We start from the raw sequence: 12439 nt of genomic DNA, 5'->3' as shown, positions 1-12439 counted from the left end.
GACCCTTAGTCTTTGTTCCTAAGGGTGTCGTCCTGGCACAGGTGTGGGGGTCGGGAGGGGAGGGCGACGGGAGGGATCCTGGTGGGAGCCGAGCAAGGTCTGCAGGCTCCGCTGTGCTTGTGATTCTTTCCCCGACTGGTTTTAGTCACAGGTGCTTGCATTGCTAGGGTCACTGGATGGAGAAATATCTATTGAGGGTGCCCTTTGACGCACGTGTGTGTGATGCCTCTGATTGTATTTGTACTTCTGTGTATCATCAAGTCCAAAGTATCCCTGCTCCTACTTGAGAAGTGCACTCGGAGGGGGGTGGGTAGGGGACAGTGAGGATGCAAGGGAGGGGGGGCGGCTGTCCATACATTTCCTGTGCTGGTCCGGAATGCATTAGTTCATGCTCTCAATAGTTACTTGCCACTTCCCTGGGTCTGGGGGTGCCCCAGCATCCTGCGGGCTCAGCTTATACAAACAGGGCCAGAAGGGTGAGAGTAGAGGGTTTGGGTAAGAGCTAAAGAGAGAACTCCTGGGCGGGGGGGCACCTGGCTGGCTCAGTTGGAAGAGCGTGTTACTCTTGACCCCTGGTCTTGAGTTCAAGCCCCAGCTTAGGTGTAGAGCTTAGTTAAGACAAAACAAAACAAAACAAAAACCAACCACACTTGGAAGCAAGGGAGGAGAGAAAGATGCATTTTGGCTGAGATTCAAAATCATCACCCCGGGGTGGAGGGTGTAATGATTTAGCTTTGGTTATCCATTTACCACAGTCCGCCAGCAAGCAAGAGGGGAAAAGCAGAGGTAAGTGGGTCAAAGGACTGCAAGCAGCAAAGGGGGGAGGAGAGGGAAATCAGACAGGCCAGAAAATTGTAAAGGTCAGTGATGCAATCTTGCAACAGCCTGTCGAAGTTCGGCTGAGCCCTGTGGAGAGGGACAGGGAAAGGGACGGTTTCAAAGATCAAATGTTTGAGTCCTTGCCAATTTTAACAGTAATCTTTTTGGGGGGCGCTGAGGCAGTTTTCCCAGATAATTCAGTTAAAAAAGACAGCCATTACAACTACCCTTTGTCTTGGCTTTTAGCTGTTAAGGTAGTAAGATCCGTGCGTGCACGCCGATTGGGCAAGTTAACCAGCTTTTGCAAAATTCTGCCTTTTGGTCTGCACCCAAACAGTCAAGGTGATACAGGACCAAATCGGGGTGTCTCCTAGAGGATGGTGTCCCCCGCTCATTGTTCTTTTAATGCTGTCAGACAGGAAATTTCTGCAACAAGGGACCAAGCTGAGATTAATATCACTCTTGGCATTTTCTTTGAATCTTCCTTATGATCGTGGAGAAGTCTCTAATACCTGGCAGAAATGATATGTGAGCCTTCTCCAGGGGTGTGAGTGTGCCAAACACTGTGGCTTCTGGAAGGGTATGTGATGTGAACCTCACTATCAGGGCTTTCACCTCGTTCCTTCTCTGAAGGTGAGTCAGACCAGCTTGGGACCCAAAACTCTGAAATTGACCTCATCATAGGCATTTCCGGTATTTCTATAACTCAAAGACGCAAACCACATGTCTTCCAAGGTCACCAGATCGCAATTTATCTGGGGTTCCCCTTTTTGTGATTTGCTGGGGTAGAGCACATCACTCCCTTGGGTGAGTTCCCCTCTTTCCCTCTTCAGTAATCTGACTTTGACCCTCAGACCCTACCATCTTGCTGGTCAGGGTTGGGCAGACTGGGGAGCAGGGGGTATGCATTGGGGTTGCCAGTGCAACTGGTGTTTCTGGTTTAGGGGGTAGCTGAGGCTGAGTAGGAGATGGTGGGAACAGAAGGCTGAGGAATCTGGGGTCAACTTATATTTAGGAATTTCTGATAGCTCCTCTGTCTACGTGGGGAAAGAGAACCCAACTTCTAGGGTAGGGGTTTAGTAGGGCTTGGGAACTAGGCACATGCTTTAACTGTGCTGATGTCACTTTAGAGATGGGAAGCCTTGTGTTGCATCACACAGGCCAGACCAGCGGTAGGGCGATCAGCCATTTCAGTGTGTCTAGGGCTGGGGGGTTTCCCTGAGTGCAAGACTTACAGGGCTGAAAATGGGACAGCTTTGGGCAAACTGGGATAGTTGGTCCCCCTACCCTTGAATCTATCCCTAACATTTAATTGTGCCATTTCTAGGAAGGTAGGAAAGGCCAGTTTAAAATTTATTTATTTTGCTTTCCAAATCCTTTTCTCCCAAACTTTAAATTAAAACAGATACCCAGAGCCATCTGCAGAAAAAACAATCACAGAGGGGCAGCAGGTGGTATTAGAGGTGAGCGAAGAAGAGAGATAGGGCTGTCCCCACAACAGTGCCTTGGAGTTTGAAGGAACAGTGGATAGAGGCCTTTTAGATGATTGGTTGTTTATGAGCCTCAATTATTAGTATTGTTATTTTATTTACAGCTCCTTGCCGCCTACTAAAGTCAATGCCCACCCCTGGTATTATAGGAGGCTGGAGGGAGAGGATCATCCATCATAGGAGATAGGATAAAATCATTTGTAAATCTTACACTCCTTTTTATTTTATTTTTTTAATTTTTTGATTTTCTGAATCCTTTATTTTAAAATATTTTGCTCCATTTCTTTCTTTTTTTTTTGCATATTTTTTATCCTTTTTTTTTTTTTTTTTAAATCCAGTCCTTGAGTTACTTTCATTTCATGTACACTAGTTTTGGAGAGGTTCTTATCTCTCAAATATCAATGGATGATTTTTAAATCTACATGTCTAACCTTTGAGGGAGGGTTAGTAGATTAGAGTTCTAGAGCCTAGACATTTCTGTGGGGGTCTCCTGCTTTTATTACAGGCTTAACACGCTTTAAATAAGACTGCCCATATTCTCTGTACTCTTGCAAACTAAGTCACCTTCTCCATAGCCCTATTGCTAGGGAGTGGCATCTCCATTTTACTTCTTTTCTGGGCTTGAAATACTCTGGCATTTCCTTAGAGAGGCCTTTCCTGACTGTGCTATCTCACCATTCCCTACTCAGTGCCCTGCTTTATTTTTCTTCATAGCACTTAGCCAGCCCCTGACTTTATATTGATGTAACTGTTGCTTTGGTTTTGTGTTGTCTTCCATGATCACTGGAGGTGGATAAGCTTTGGGAGGGCTGGCACTGTGTTTTGTTTTTCACTGTGTCCCCATAGCCCTGTATGATCCTTGGCATATAGTAGATCCTTAATAGGTAACCATGGGATTAATAAATGTCTTCCCCATTGGACTGGTGGGGACTATGTTTATTAAGTTTGTGCAGTCAGACGTTTAGTGGATTCTCAAAAAAGCCATCAGGTTTTCCCCTTCCCTTCCCTTCCCTTCCCTTCCCCTCCCCTCCCCTCCCTTCCCTTCCCTTCCCTTCCCTTCCCTTCCCTTCCCTTCCCTTCCCTTCCCTACCCTTCCCCTCCCTTCCCTTCTTATTCTCTAGGTAGGCTCTGTGTCTATTATGGAGCTTGAACTCCTGACCCCAAGATCAAGAGTTGCACACCGTACCAACTGCACCAGCCAGGAGTCCCATTGTTTTTGTTTTTTGACAGTTTTCTTTTCTCTTTTGTTGTTTTCTCCTCCTCCTCCTTCTTTTTTTTTTTTTTTTTGCCTTTAGTCTTCTCCTCTGTAATCTATCTCAAACACTACCACCAAATAAATCTTCCTAAAATTAAATTTTTATTCTAAATTGCCTGTTTAAAGCCTGGATCATTTCTTATTGCCTACATGGACTCCTGGGTTCTGCACATTGGATTTTAGTTGATTGGTATTCTTGGAATCTGAGACTTCTATGATCTGCTCTTCCCTACTCATTTGACTTTGTATTCCATTCCAGCAAGAGCCCTGTGCTCCAGAGATGGGTTTCTCATGGCCAGAGAAATGGTCCATTCTCATTGTGGCTACCTCACCTTTGCTTATAATCGTCTTCCTCCCTGAAATGCTGTTCTCTTCCCACTCTGTCTTCCTTCCTTCAATTCATCTGCTCCAAGAAGCCAGCAGCACACCCTGCTCTCTCTTTTCTTTGAATTTCAGCTGCTTCTGTGGCTCGTCCTGCACAGATTGGCACTGCACCGTGTACTGTTCTATACAACTGTCTCGTTGTTCCCTGTGGGCTTGCCCTGTCTCTATGAAAGACCAGATCTTTGTACCTCTCATGGTGCTAATGTGTAAGAGGGCCTTAATCAATACTAGTTACATTGACCTGAAAGTCAGTATTGAGATAGAGATTGCAAAATGACGAGACTCTCTTGGGTGGTTATTTTAGGCACTGTGGCTCGTCCTTGGCTCAGAGCCTTGGGGTTAAAATTGCTCAAGACCTGGCAGCTTGGCTTGGTTCCTTCCACTCTGGCTTCCTCACCTTTCACTTGCACTCCCAACTTAGTGTCTGACATTGCAGCGATTGGCTTACTCTGGAGCACTCCTCCCGCCTGCTCCTGGGACCTCAGGGCCTTGACAAATGAATACCGATGAACAGCCTGCTCGGAGACATTTTACTTTAGTCCCTCATGGCTTCTGGCCAAGCAGAGCCACTATCTGCTGGACCATGCAAGATGTGCTGGGAGCAGCAGCACCCTACTGCCCACGTCCCACTTCTGAATCGCACTACTCTACTTTCTAAGTTTGAGTCAGCAGGGAGTCTTCCCCAAGCTCAAATACCAGCTAGACTTAAGGGTATAGGGCTCTGGAGTCAGACAGACTTGGGTTCATTCAAGACCTGGCTCTTTTTACCGGGCTCTGACCTTGGACAGGTGGACTTAACTTCTCTAGTCATATCTCCTTGTCTGTAAAATGAGGGTAATGATCACACCTTTTTTTTTTTTTTAAAGATTTTATTTATTTATTTATTCATGAGAGACATAGAGAGAGAGAGAGGCAAAGACACAGGCAGAAAGAGAAGCCAGGATCCCGGGATCACGACTTGAGCCTAAGGCAGATGCTCAACCACTGAGCTACCCAGGCGTCCCAATCACATCTATTAAGTGAGGTGTGGTGAAGCCTGAATGAGGCGGAGCCCTGGAAAGGGCTTAGCAGTCTGGCACAAATGAAAGCAATCAATACATGTTATTGATTCAATCATTATTCTGTTGTCTTTGCTGCTCACGTCAGCAATTCTTGTGGTTCTTTGTCCCCATGAAGGTCATTCACATTCTTTAGGTGACATCTAGGCAACAATAAGGTCCAAAAACATTTGTTGAAGCCGTGTATCTGATACTGTGTTAAGTATAGTTAAAGAAAGAAGAATACCACATTGTTTTTGTCCTCGTGAAGCTCAGAGTCAAGGAGAGGATTCAGAGATTAAGGACGTTATTACAATATACTAGAATAAGCACAATAATAGAACTATATACCGGGTAAACCAATAGAGTAGAATGAGCAATATATTGACTGGTTCAGTTCGGGGAAGAGAAGGTCAAGGAAGGCCCAAGAGTGGATGATGCCTGAGCAGCTGAGGGTATTAAAGGATGGATGATGATGTTCACTAGGTGACTCTGGGAGGGAGTGGGGCCTCAGGGTTGGGGGAGGCCTGCAGTGAGAGACAGCTGCATATAAAAAAGGATAGGATGCCTGAGAATACACTGCATGGTCAAAGAGAAGTTAGATGAGATTGGGGTCAGGGCATAAAGGATGGGTTTTGGGAAATAGCAGGAACTGAGGAGGAAGCAGTAGGCAGGAGCCATAATGAACAATTATGTAGATGATCACCTATGTATGTGATATCTAGGAACTATTGGCCACTTCCCTCTTCTAGAAAGACATTCTTGGCTTCTATGTCATCATATTCTAATTTTCCTTCTATTCTATTCTGGATACTCTTTAGGTTTTTTTTTCCCCCTCACTTTTGCCCCCCCCCCCTTTTTTTTAGGTAGACTCCATACCCAGCGTGGAGCCCAAAGTGGGGCTTGAACTCATGACCCTGAGATCAAGACTTGAGCTGAGATCAAGAGTTTGACACTTAACTGACTGAGCCATTCAGGTGCCCCAATCCTTTTACCTTTTATATGATCTTTAAATATCAGCAGTTCTCAAGACTCAGTCCTGGAACCTCTTTTTAAACTCTACATGCTCTCTTTAGGTGATTTAGTTTACTTGCAAGGTTTCTGTTATGCCTCTGTGTAGATGACGTATACATCTGAGCCCTAGACTCTTGTACCTTCCTGCCCAAGCTACATCTTGACTTGGATATCTTGCAGCTATCAAACTTTCCATGTCTGAAGCCAAATTCAGTATTTCCACCCCCAAAACTTCTACCATCATCTTGCTTTGTCTAGATTTTACCACCTATCTGGTACCTCAGGTCCTAAGCCTGAGAGCCATCCCTTTCTCCTCTTTCTCTGTCACCTCTCATATATAATCACCAAGACTTGTCATTCTGCCTCTTAAATATATCTTGACTTTATTTGCTTTCTATCCCCCTTGCTATCTTCCAAGTCTAAGCCCTCATCATCTCACCTGGAGTATTTTTAAAAAATTTTTTATTTATTTATGATAGGCACACAGTGAGAGAGAGAGAGGCAGAGACACAGGCAGAGGGAGAAGCAGGCTCCATGCACCGGGAGCCTGACGTGGGATTCGACCCCGGATCTCCAGGATTGCACCCTGGGCCAAAGGCAGGCGCTAAACCACTGCGCCACCCAGGGATCCCTCACCTGGAGTATTTCTATGGTCTCACAACTGGTCTCTCTGCCTTGGGTCTTGACCTAGTCAATCCAATCAATCTAATCCAATCCAGTCTAATCCAGTCCAATCCAATCCAATCTAATGTAATCTTAAAAAAAAAAAAAAAAAGAAAAGCAAACCTTATTATGTCATTCTTCTCTTTAAAGCCCTTCAATGGATCCCCATGTTTGTTGCCCTTTGGATAATGCCCTGGATTCTTAGCATGGCGTATTAGTTCACCCATGAGCTTGTCCTTGTCTGGTTTTGCAATTTCATTGTATATCCCTCAACCCTTGCTCTCTAGGTGCCAGCCATGCAGTTCTGTTCTTTCACAATTTTAGATCCTTTCCCATGTTCTTCTCTCCACCTGGAACAATTTCATCCTTTCCCTTGATCTTATGAACTCATACTCATCCTTTAAGTGTCACTGTCCTCTCGCTGCCCCAGGGAGGCCTTGCTTGATGCTTAGGTGAGGGGAGCTCTCTGTGCTGCACGTTCCCATAGCCATCTTTCCCTTTCACAACTAAATTGTGTGTCTCTATTTACAGACTCTAAGCTCTGTGAGGACAGGGACTATCTCTGTCTTGGTCAGTGTTCTCAGAGCTAGCACAATGTGTAGTCTATGGAGTTATTGAATCATAGCTATCAATTTGCCTTATATTGAATTGGTTATCCTCTTGGTGGTGGGACAAACTGATGAATTTCAGGCAGCGGAACAGTTCGATAATGTTGGCCTTTTAAGTGGATTGCTATTGGCAGAGTGAAGAATGCATGAGTGGAGCAGGACTAGAGGTAGTTGAGTAGGATGTAGTTAGAATAATTCAGGTAGTGAGGGACTGGGCTAAGAGAAGCAATGCGGGTAGAGGTAGACAGATTTGAATGGTGCACCATAGGTAAAGCTGAAAGGCTTAATGGTACAGAAGAGAAAAGGAGTCAGAGATGACCCCAGGTTTGGAGAGGAAAGAGGGAACACATTTGGGGAGGAAGAGAATGAGTTCCATTTTGGATATTTTGAGTGCGGGCTATTTATGAGACATGTAGGCAAAGGTGGTCAAAGGTGGTCATTAAGCAGTTGTATATGAATCATGACTCTGGAGCTCTGGAGAGAGATTGAGTTGTGAGTTGAGGATTTGAGAGGTTTCAGTGAGTTGGAGGTGGCTGAGATCTTGGGAATGGGGGTGATAACCCATGAAGAAATAGAGAGAAGAGAGAAAGGATGGATATATGGGGGCTGAGGAAACACTGATGCTTGCCTGAGGCTGGTGGTAAGGCAGAGCAATAGGTCTTATTTCCTAAATCATCTTGCAGAGTAGTTCACTTCTCAGAATATTAATCATAAAATCTGATTTTCTTCCTTCACATCCAGAATCTAGGCCAGGAGCCCTCTTGGAATAAAGGACTCTTTTCTAATGTACTACGTAGAATTTTAAGAGGGCTTCTGATGTACAAGCCCTACAAAACCCCCAGGATTAGTGAATATGATGGGATAGTCACTCCCATGATTAGGTTATATTATATGGACAGCTGATTTAAAATAAAATTAAAAATTCAGTTCAACAGTCACTTGAGCCACATTTCAAGCAGTCAATAGCCACAAGTGGCTAGTGGCTTCCATATTGGACAGTGCATATATAGAACATTGCCATTGTTGCAGAAAGTTCTATAGGAGAACACTGGGTCTCAGTCCATGGAACTGTAGGAAATCATCTGGGAAATGGTTCTCAGTTCTGGCTATAGATACTGCCTGAATTCTTTGTTCTCCCTCATTACTAAAACTGTTTATTAACAGTTGTCTACAATCACTGTATCCATTTCTTCATCAACCATTCACTCTTTTGACCCATGTGCATCTGGCTTGCATTACCACTACCCCACCAAAATCTAACAGGATGTTTATTGAATGAACCAGATTTTTATCATTCAAAAGATAAAAACTATTTCTTCCTTCTAGAAACTCCTCTTTGCATCAGGGACACTGCACTCTCCTGTTCTTTAATGTACTCCTTAGTTTCTTCTTTCCAGATTTCCTTCATTACATCTTTCTCTTCTGTTGGTCAGTGATCCTCAACCTTGAACACACATTAGAATCACTGGGGTGCTTTTAAAGTTTCTGAAGACCAGGTTAGATCAATTAAATCAGAAATCTCTCCAAGTAGGACTCAAAGACCAGTAAGGTTTTAAACTCTAAAGGTGATTCTATGGTGCAGCCACAGTTTGAATTACTGCTCTTAATGTTGGGAGTATTCTAGGATCCTACTCTGACCCATCTTCTCCAGCTAACATTATTTCCCTAGGTCAGTGGTTCTTAGCTCTGGATCCACTTTATTTTTATTTTTATTTTTTTTTTAAGATTTTATTTATTTACTCATGAGACACACACACACACACACAGAGAGAGAGAGAGAGAGAGAGGCAGGCAGGCAGAGAGGCAGAGACACAGGCAGAGGGAGAAGCAGGCTCCATGCAGGGAGCCCGATGTGGGACTCGATCCCGGGTCTCCAGGATCAGGCCCTGGGGTGAAGGCAGTGCTAAACCGCTGAGCCACCCGGGCTGCCCTGGATACACTTTAAAATCATCCTGAGATCTTTTAAAAGCTCTCATTTGCCTGGGAGTTGCCCAAGATGGATGGACTCTAATTCCTGGGAGTGATTCTAGTATCTCGTGTGGGGCTGGAGTAAGACTTTAGAGGTCCAAAGCCGTGAAAAGATTGAGTTTTCTACTCTGCACATATAAATAAAAGTAACAACAATGTTAAATCTTAAAATATCTATAGGAAGATGTCTGGTCTTCTAATTTTGCCTAAGGTGTTTATTTCCATATCTTAAAAGAATTAGATATAAAAATTTTCCAAAAAAAATTTGGTACCTCTACTTTGCTGGTACCTTAAATACACGTTTAGCTGGCTTAGGAAGTCTAGCCCTAAATCTCATGCTATAGTCACCTCCTTAAAGAGACTTCTCTTGTCCATTCTTTTTTTTCTTCCCTCTTTGAAGATTTTATTTATTTATTTGATAGGGAGAGAAAGAGAGAGAGAGAGAGAGAGCACAAGCAGGGAGAAGGGCAGAGGGAGAGGGAGAAACTCAGTTACTCAGTTCCAGGACCCTGGGATCGTGACTTGAGCTAAAAGCAGATGTTTAACTGAGTGAGCCACCCAGGCACCCCTTATCCATCCTTTCTATTTTTTAAAGAATTTATTATTATTATTTATTTGTTCATGAGAGACATGGAGAGAGAGGCAGAGACATAGGCAGAGGGAGAAGCAGGCTCACTGCGAGGAGCCCACTGCGGAATTTGATTCCAGGACCCTGGGATCATAACCCAAGCCGAAGGCAGACGCTCAACCACTGAGCCACCCAGGTGCCCCCCATCCAAACTTTCGCATCTATAATATCATCCCATTAAAAATATTTCATAAAAAGTGTTGAAATTTGTAATTGTCAGATTTAGCTTTGGATTTACCTGTTTATTGTTTACCTCATCCATGAAGGCAAGGTCCCATCTGTGTTTTTTGCTGCTGTCTTCTATGATCTCATCTAGCACAATGTCTGGTACAAAAGAAGTGTTCAATAAACATTTCCAGAATGAATGAATGAGTGCAGGTTGATGTATGGCAAGTAGCAGTGAGAGGATGAATCCCAAGGCAGATAGGCCCCCTTGGGTTGTTACCCTATAGAAGGCTGTCTTCATGGGGTAGGATGGGAGAAGTGAGTTCATGGAGGAAGTGAGTTCATGGTTACAAGGAGGAAGGCTCTTGGCTCCAGCAACCTGGTCAAGGCTTAGAACAGCAGGTATGTGCCATGATGTTGGATGGATGCCAGCTAGTAAATAATTTTAAGTTGTAATTTCTCAGTGTCATCTCCAAATTTTCAGTAAAATGTCTTAAACTCAACAGCTGTGTGTTTTGTTCTTTGGGAAATGGAGAAAGGATTGTGTGTTTCTATTTGGAGCATGGTGCTCGAAAGAAAGCTAAGAGTGTCTGAGGAAAAACAGCAACTACAATGAAATTAGTATCATCTGCTAGCATCTCCTTTGAGTTGTCAGCATCATGGTTATTTGGATAGTAGAGGAAAGGGTGGTTTGGATAGCTAAAAAGTTGAGGTCACTTTGGTTACATAATTAATAAGTTATTTGGTAATTATGTATTCAGTGTCTGTGTCCCATGAGACAATGGTCTCCCTCTGGACAGTGATGCCGTCTGACTTGTTTACTACTGGTCACTGGATGCCTGGCTCCGTGGGTGCTCAGTAAATTCTTGTTTGTGAATGAATAGTTCTGGGTGTTTATGTTTCTGGGTCAAAAGTCAGAAGGGTCTGCTGACACGTGAAGAAAAGGCCAGGCTCTGAGGACCAGGACCAGTAGAAGCTGGGGGTGGCGGGGGCTTCTGTACAGCCCGATTTGTTGGGAGGATTCAGATCCAAGCTCAGGCCCCCAGGACAGCTGGAGGGATAACAGGACAGTCTTGATCCCTCGGCAGTGGACTTAGAGAAACAACTATTCTGAGATCCTGTTAGGTTGTGGAGAGGGGTTTCTTCATGTCTTAGGCTTGGTGCTTGTTGGCCCAGGGCTGGAATGGGCCTAAAGTGACCGGCGGGACACGTTATCTTAGGCAGCACAAGGATAGGCAGGAACTCAGGCACTGACAGACCTTTGGCTGCATGTGTTCCCTGATTCTCTGTGAGTGACCAAGAACCCTTAGAAATGCTTAGGAAGGGGCAGCTGGGTGGCTCAGCGGTTTAGTGCTTCAGCCTAGGGTGTGATCCTGGAGACCCGGGATCGAGTCCTGCCTCGGCCTCCCTGCATGAAGCCTGCTTCTCCCTCTGCCTGTGTCTCTGCCTCTCTCTCTCTCTCTCTCTGTGTGTGTGTGTCTCTCATGAATAAATAAATAAAATCCTTTAAAAAAATGTTTAGGAGGGGTTGCCTGGGTGGCTCAGTGGTTGAGCATCTGCCTTTGGTGCAAGGCGTGATCCCGGGGTCCTGGGATTGAGTCCCGCATCAGGCTCCTTACAGCGAGCCTGCTTCTCCCTCTGCCTGTGTCTCTGCCTCTCTCTGTGTGTCTCAAGAATAAATTAATTAATTAAAAAAATGTTTAGGAGGCCTTGTGAACTAAGACCCTCTTTCCATTTGTGCCCTCCTTTCCCCTGGAGCCACTTTATTCCTTTCATCACTCTGCAAGTTCTAAAAGCTGGGCCTTGTACACCTTGAGTGCCTAGGTCCATGGCCTGACCACAGAAGTATTTCAGTGCCCCAAAACAGAAATACTGACATTTTAATCCCTGGCCTCTCTGTCCCTATGTACCAGCCACGGTGGATGGAAAAGGAAGCCTAACCTTGAGAGTCTGTTGATCAGTGGATCAACTCACCATGAATTTTCCCAGGTTCCAGTTCTCAGGAGAAAAAAAAAATATTGATTTTTCTGGGTGATTTTCTCTTTCTGTTGTCTTGAAAGGGAGTTATGCAGTCATATTCATGGCATATTTTTCAACCCTTTTTGATAGGGTTTTCCCTTGCCCCATGGATCCGTACTAATAAGCCAATATTTATTTATTGAGCACCTGCTATGTGCAAACAGAGGGCTATGTATTCATTAGGGGATAAAAAGAGTGACCAAGGGTGGTTTCTGCTCTCAAGGAGTTTACAATCCAAGCCTGGGGACAAATCACAAAATAACTAAAAGTTGAATAGCCATAAATATGTAAATATGACATAGAAGCGATTTGCAAACAGAACAGAACTCATTGTTTCTTGAATTGTCTCAGGTCTGCTGCTGCAATTTGGGTGAACTGCAATTTCAGTG

Source organism: Canis lupus, chromosome 7 (genome assembly GCF_003254725.2).
Source record: "Canis lupus dingo isolate Sandy chromosome 7, ASM325472v2, whole genome shotgun sequence".
NCBI lineage: Eukaryota > Metazoa > Chordata > Mammalia > Carnivora > Canidae > Canis > Canis lupus.
The sequence above is the reverse complement of the archived record's forward strand: the minus strand, read 5'-3'. Positions refer to the sequence as shown.